The sequence below is a fragment of the Cebus imitator genome, unplaced genomic scaffold, assembly GCF_001604975.1.
Source record: "Cebus imitator isolate Cc_AM_T3 unplaced genomic scaffold, Cebus_imitator-1.0 Scaffold43, whole genome shotgun sequence".
Taxonomy (NCBI): Eukaryota; Metazoa; Chordata; class Mammalia; order Primates; family Cebidae; genus Cebus; species Cebus imitator.
Genome location: NW_016107358.1, coordinates 5,175,017 through 5,181,809, shown reverse-complemented (window position 1 = coordinate 5,181,809; position 6,793 = coordinate 5,175,017). Strand labels below are relative to the sequence as shown.

General features: G+C 41.1%; 1 protein-coding gene across 1 annotated transcript in view; it reads right to left on the bottom strand.

Moving 5' to 3' along the window:
- Positions 1 to 6,793, bottom strand: part of CUNH6orf52 (chromosome unknown C6orf52 homolog) — a 365,015-nt gene that overhangs the window by 3,267 nt on the left and 354,955 nt on the right. The gene's annotated exons all lie outside the window — the stretch shown is intronic.

Sequence of the window (6,793 nt, the reverse complement as noted above, 5' to 3'; positions counted from 1 at the left end):
GGGCTGGCAAACCGTGACCCACCCCAGTACCTAACGTTTGATGGGAAGACAGCCACAGTCAGTTTTTTTCTTGTTTTCTATGATGCTTTTGTGCTTCAGACGTAGAGCTGAGCAGTTATGATACATACCATATGGCCCAAAAGTTAAAACTATTTACTATCTGGTCCTTTACAGAAAAAGTTTACCAACCTCTGGTTTCGAACATGAATGAGAGTTCTGCCAGTCTGATGTGTACTTTTGATCAGACAAGTAAGGCTACTCCAGGGATTTCCAGCTGTTTCCTTCCTACCTATTCCCTCTCGTTGAAATTGCCTGTAATTCCCTAGCTCCACTCTCCTGTTACATTAGGCCAAGAGTTGGAAGGCTGTGTATACTTGGAGCTGCACACATCTGTGCAGTGGGTTACCTGAAGGGGAGATTAACACCAGCTTCCTTTTTTGAGACAGGGTCTTGCTCTGTCTCCCAGGCCGAAGTGCAGTGGCATAATGGCATAATCATGGCTCAGTGCAGCCTCAAACTCCTGGACTCAAGCAATTCTCCCACCTCAATCTCCCGAGTAGCTAGGACTACAGGCATGCACCACCATACTGGGCTAATTTTTTAATTTTTTTATAGAGGCAAGGTCTCACTATGTTGCTCAGGCTGGTTTGGAACTCCTGAGCTCAAACAATCCTTCTGCCTTGGCCTCCCAAAGCACAGGTATACAGGTATGAGCCACCGTGCCTGGCCAACACCAGCTTCTTTAGAAATGAAAGACCGTGTGAATATATTTTAAGAAAAGCAGTTTCCTGTATTCTTCCGTAAACATTGAGAGTTTATTTTATTTTTCCTCCAATGTCCTATGTGTTTGATCAATAATCACAGTAATTTTCATAACATTGTATGGTTTGGCATGACGTTTTTCTTATTAAAGTAAAAATAAACCCGGAAGCCATCATTCTCAGCAAACTAACACAGGCACAGAAAACCAAACACCGCATGTTCTCACTTAGAAGTGGAAGTTGAACAATGAGAACACATGGACACAGAGAGGGGAACAACACACACCAGGGCCTGTCGGAGGTAGAGGGCGAGGGGAGGGAGAGCATTAGGACAAACAGTATTGCATCCGAGGTTTAAAACCTAGATGATGGGTTGATAGGTACAGGAAACCACCATGGCACACATATATCTATGTAACAAACCTACACATTCTGCACTTGTATTCCAGAACTTAAAATAAAAATAGCTAACATTTATTGAGCTCTTACTAAATGCCAGTCCCCATTCTAAGAGCTTTATGTGAGCTGTCCTATTGAATCCTCATTATTGCCTCAAGAGATAATGACTCTCATCACTATCATTTTACAGATGAGCAAACTGAGGAGGAGAGGGGTTAAGTAATTTGCCCATGGTCAGACACACAGTAAATAGAGAAGCACGGTTTCAAACCAATCCTGAGCCATGACCTTCGCCACTACATTCTGTACTGCTTGCCTCAAGAAATGTGAAAATCAACTTAACTAAAAAATCTAATTGGGAAGTAAATTCTCATCAGACATTCAACATTTAAGTATTTGTCAAGTGCTAATACCAAATGCTAATATGGAAGGACAATATTAATTTTTATCTACATTGATCTATGATTTTCCAGATAAATACCTTAAAACTAAATTTTTAAAATCTGTAACTTTTAGTAATTTTTATTCTCTTCTGGGTCTTTATTGGACTTTGATTTCTTTCTTTCTTTCTTTTTTTTTTTTTTGATTGGGAAGCATTTCTAAGTCATTCTTTTCAAACTCAACTATGTAAGATGATCATAAACTAGTGATTTTCTTCTCGTTACATCTGAAATGCAGACAGCGAAAAAAAGCAAGACAACTACAATCTTTTTCCATATTTTATTTAACTATATTTGTCGAGATACTTGCAAAGCTTTTGGAGGTCTAGAACAACATCTCTGGTCAGCAATGTTTCCTTTCTTGCACTTCAAACTCTACTGATTGATCAGGGGCCTCCAAGTAGCAAGTTCTTCTTTGTTTGGGGATTCAAAAGATCAGTGAACAATGTAACTCATTCATGACATTTCAGTTAACAACTTTGAAAGAAAAGGTTTTTAAATTCCAATGAAACTCTTAAAAAATAATTGACTCTGCTTCTGCCCCCATGTTCTCCTCCAAAGAATCACACCTGAAAGTTTCCAACGATTCCACCAGAAAATTTCCCTCATGTTTTAATTAACATTGTGGGGTGGAGGTCCTATATGCTGGAGACTTTTGTATCTGTGTTTGATGCTACAACAAATAGTTTGAAAAACACTTTTTTTTTTTTTTGAGACAGAATCTTGCTCTGTCGCCAGGCTGGAGCACAGTGGCGCAGTCTCGGCTCACTGCAACCTCCGCCGCCTGGGTTCAAGCAATTCTTCCGCCTCAGCCTCCCAAGTAGCTGGGGCTACAGGCGCGTGCCAAATGCCCAGCTAATTTTTGTATTTTTAGTAGAGACGAGGTTTCACCATATTGGCCAGGATGATCTCGAACTCCTGACCTCAAGTGATCTGCCTGCCTCAGCCTCCCAAAATGCTGGGATTACAGGAATGAGCCCATAGAGGATTTTTAAAGCGGTAAAACTATTCAGTATAATACTACAGTGGTGGATACTTAACAGTATACAACTTTCAAAGCCTATAGAATGTTCAACACCAAGAGCGAACCCTACTGTAAACTGAGGACTTTGGGTGATAACAATGCATCAGCGTAGGTTCATCAATTTTAACAAATATGCCACTTAGTGGGGATGTTGATTATGGGGGAGGCTGCAGAGAAGGGTGGAGGAACTATTTCTGTAGTTTCTGCTAAATTAACTCTCTACAAAGGGTTAATAATAACAATAAATAATTTTTTTTTTTTGAGACGGAGTTTCACTCGTGTTACCCAGGCTGGAGTGCAATGGCGCGATCTCGGCTCACCGCAACCTCCGCCTCCTGGGTTCAGGCAATTCTCCTGCCTCAGCCTCCTGAGTAGCTGGGATTACAGGCACGCACCACCACGCCCAGCTAATTTTTTTTGTATTTTTAGTATAGACGGGGTTTCACCATGTTGGCCAGGATGGTCTCGATCTCTTGACCTCGTGATCCACCCGCCTCGGCCTCCCAAAGTGCTGGGATCACAAGCTTGAGCCACCGCGCCCGGCCAACAATAAATAATTTTAAAACCATAAAAGAATCTGAAAAGAAAACCAAAAAAGCCTCCTTTGTATTAACATTCGATGAAAGCATTCTTAACAAGCCAGGAATGCCGATGACCAGCAAAGTGTGTAGCACCCCCATTACCACTAATTATTGTTCGAGGCATCATTCTCCCAAAGTCCTGAATATTGATTAAGACTGGAGGGAGAACAATGACACTTGGAATTGATTTGACCTGCTTAGAAGAAAATCTCAGCCCAGTTCTCCATAGGTTTCCAGGTTACACCATTGCCTCTCAGTTTAAGTTTAACAGCCAAAGTTGAGACGCACACAAAACCACAAGTTTTGTCTTTGGCGAGTCCACTCTGCTGGCAAACTTTGTCTTTCTCTAATGTTCTCTCTGGAATAGAGTTCACTCATTTCAGAGTTCTCTATTTCCCATTGGAAGTCTGGCTACATTCCATGCCAGAAATAAACCATCATTCTACAGAAGCTTTCAGGAGAAAATTAAATTCACCATATTCTAAAAACAGAAAGCATTAGTGCTTTCCGATATATTTTAATTTTTTTCTTTCTTTTTTTTTTCCTGCAGATCTAGTCTGTATGTTAAAGACCAGAGTGCATTTTCTGAAAGAGAAAGAAAAATATCATCACAACACATAATAATGACAATGTAGACTAAATTTATGGTGCTCGATTCACGGAAATATATCAGACCAGTTCTGCATTTGGCGACCTGGATTGTAACGTGAGGAAGGTGCCTTGCCTGCCTTGGTTCTGCAAGAGTGAGGTTCAGCGGTGAGCCAAACCTCACTCTTGCAGAAACAGGGCAGGCAAGGCACCTTTAAAAAGCAGAAAAAGGATGGACTTGGGAATGGGGAGAGCAGAGTGCCAATCCTGGCCCCATTCCTAGGTCTGCTGTGCTGATCCACATTTACTTTCTCACTTGTGAATCAGCCCTGGTAATAGTTGCCCTACATACCTCACAAAACTATTGTAAAATGAGGTAATATAAATAGAAGTACTCTGAGAAAACACAAATTTAGTACAGACATATCATACCTAGATTTATCCAAGATGGCCCTATGCAAAATAACGATGTAGGTGGCATTCACCTAAGCGTATTTACTTTCTCGCTAGTGTCTCTTAGATAACTTCCTCCTTTGTCAAATATCCCAGGAACTGTTTCAACCGTGTTTCCTCTCTGCTGCTATCATTTTACCCATCACCCCATGATCACTGAATCCTCTTCACTCCCTCAGGACTAGAACCTAATGGTTTCCAACTCTTCACGGAGACCATTAGCCAGATAATGGTCTCATGTTCACGTGATCATGGAGATGGTTGGAGAAGACGTTCCTTCTCACGCCCTTTCACTGATCCCATACTGAATATTTTTTAACACTTACTAAGCTCCCAGTTTTGTTGTGTAACCCAGAGGGGCAATTCTAAGGGTAGAAACTTTAGTCTAAAAAGTTTAAAATAATGACAAGTTGGCAACAAGATGAGGGTGGCATTTCAGAAGAGCCAATGCCTAGTGAATGTCTCTGATCATTCTTAGAGTTGTTTATGTCCACTCTGCCATCTTGCTATGCCGACCACATGGCTAGACCCCTAGAGAAGAATTTCCCAGAACCACATGAGTATCTCCGTAACAGACAGGAAGCCAGGGACTTCCATTCCATATATCCCCTATGGTGGCCAGAGGTCCTGGATGTGCCAGAGCAGCAGTGTGAAAGAGTTGTTTATTTCATGGAGACAAAAGGATTCATCCCACGGACTGCTTATGAGTACAACGAGGTGCCCTCCACATTCTTACACACTTACGTTGGTCTCATCTTCACTGAATTCCAGAGAACCCATCATATCTTAGGACTTTAATGCTGGAAGAAGCATAGAGACCATCTCCTTCAAATATGAGACAGAATCCCAACAGAAGTTAAAAGGTTTGCCCAAGTTTACACGGTTCCTCAATGGCAGACAAAATAGAGCAAATTTCTGTGATATGAACTTTGGTTTGGGAGAATTAAGGGAACTCATCATTATTTTGATTAATAATATTTATTAACCACTTGCTATAATATTTCATGAAATCTAAGACCCATAAATCATAAGGTTCACCATTATTTTGTGAACCTCCAAGAGAGAAAGAAAACGCTAGCAATTAAATCATGACATCACTGATTGTTAGACATATTTCAGAGACGTTAAAGGGTGAATCTCAGAATCAGTGAAAAATGGTATGTACCAAGTTCTCTATGTACCTAACGGTGTCTAATTATCAGAACAAACTTCTGAGACAGACATTATTATTTGGCCCATTTTTTATTTTCAGATGAGGAAATAAACGCTTAAATTTTTCCTAAGTAACAGAGCTGAGTCCAATCCATGCCTGTCCATCTCCAGGGTCCAAACCTGTAACCACCATGGCTCTTTGAGGCTTATAAGTATTTTGGAACAGAAGAGAAAAGGGGCTGTGGGACAGGACCCCAGAGGGTCTCAAATGTATCAGCTCCTATCTCTCCTACCTGTAGTTTTTCATCATAGTAAGTACAATGATCTTTTCTCCCACCATATATTATAGGCAAGGATACACTTCCCTTTGCTTGTGCCCCGTATCTGCTAGCAGTTCCCAGAGTACAGAACTCGATTCAAAATTGACCCACTGCCTTCCTCTTATAATGAGCATAATATTCTGAGAAGCAGTCAACTTTTCTGGGACTTAAAGGCTCATTATTCTATTCTCTAAACTTTTTTGTGTCTAAAATTTTTATGAGTTTTGTTTTAAAAGATCAGTTACAAGCAAGGCACAGTGGTGTGTACCTGGCAGTCCCAGCTACCTGGGAGGCTAGAGTGGGAGGATCGCTTGCATCCAGGAGTTGGAGTCCAGCCCAGGCAACGTAGTGAGATCCTGTTTCTAGTCATAATAATAAAGCCAGGTGCAGTAGTTCACACCTGTAACCTCAGCACTGTAGCAGGCCGAGGTGAGAAGATACCTTGAGCCCATGAGTTCGAGACCAGCCCTGACGACACAGTGAGACCCTGTCTCTACAAAAACTAAAAAAATTAACCAGGCGTGCTGGTGCTGGCCTGTAGTCCTAGCTCCTTGGAAGGCTGAGGTAGGAAGATCACTCGAGACTAGGAGGTCAAGCTGCAATGAGCTGTGGTTGTGTCACTGCACTCTAGCCTGGGTGACAGAGCAAAATTCTGTCTCAAAAAAAAAAAATCAGTTACAATTTTATATGATAATCGTCAGCATTTATTAAATCTTTGTTATTTACTAAAGCACTAATCATGCTTAAGCTCATATACCTAAAAAATGGCTCAGTCCTAAAATATGCCCACAAGATGCTGCGCACATACAGTGACAGGGTAGCTTACTCTTTCTTAGGCTTTGTAGAAGAAAAGCTTCAACAAAAGTCTTGAGGGGAACAAAGCGGCTCAACATCAGGAAGACGGGAGAAAGAAAACTGCACGTACAAAAAGACAAAAAGCAGGGGTCGTTAGGAAAAGACTTTCGAAAACTGCATGTGTCAATTTCTAAGCAATATTTCACACATGTTCTGTTCATGATGGAAGACCAGTGCTTCTCTGAGTACGCCACCTTTTTTTTTTTTTTTTTTTTTTTTT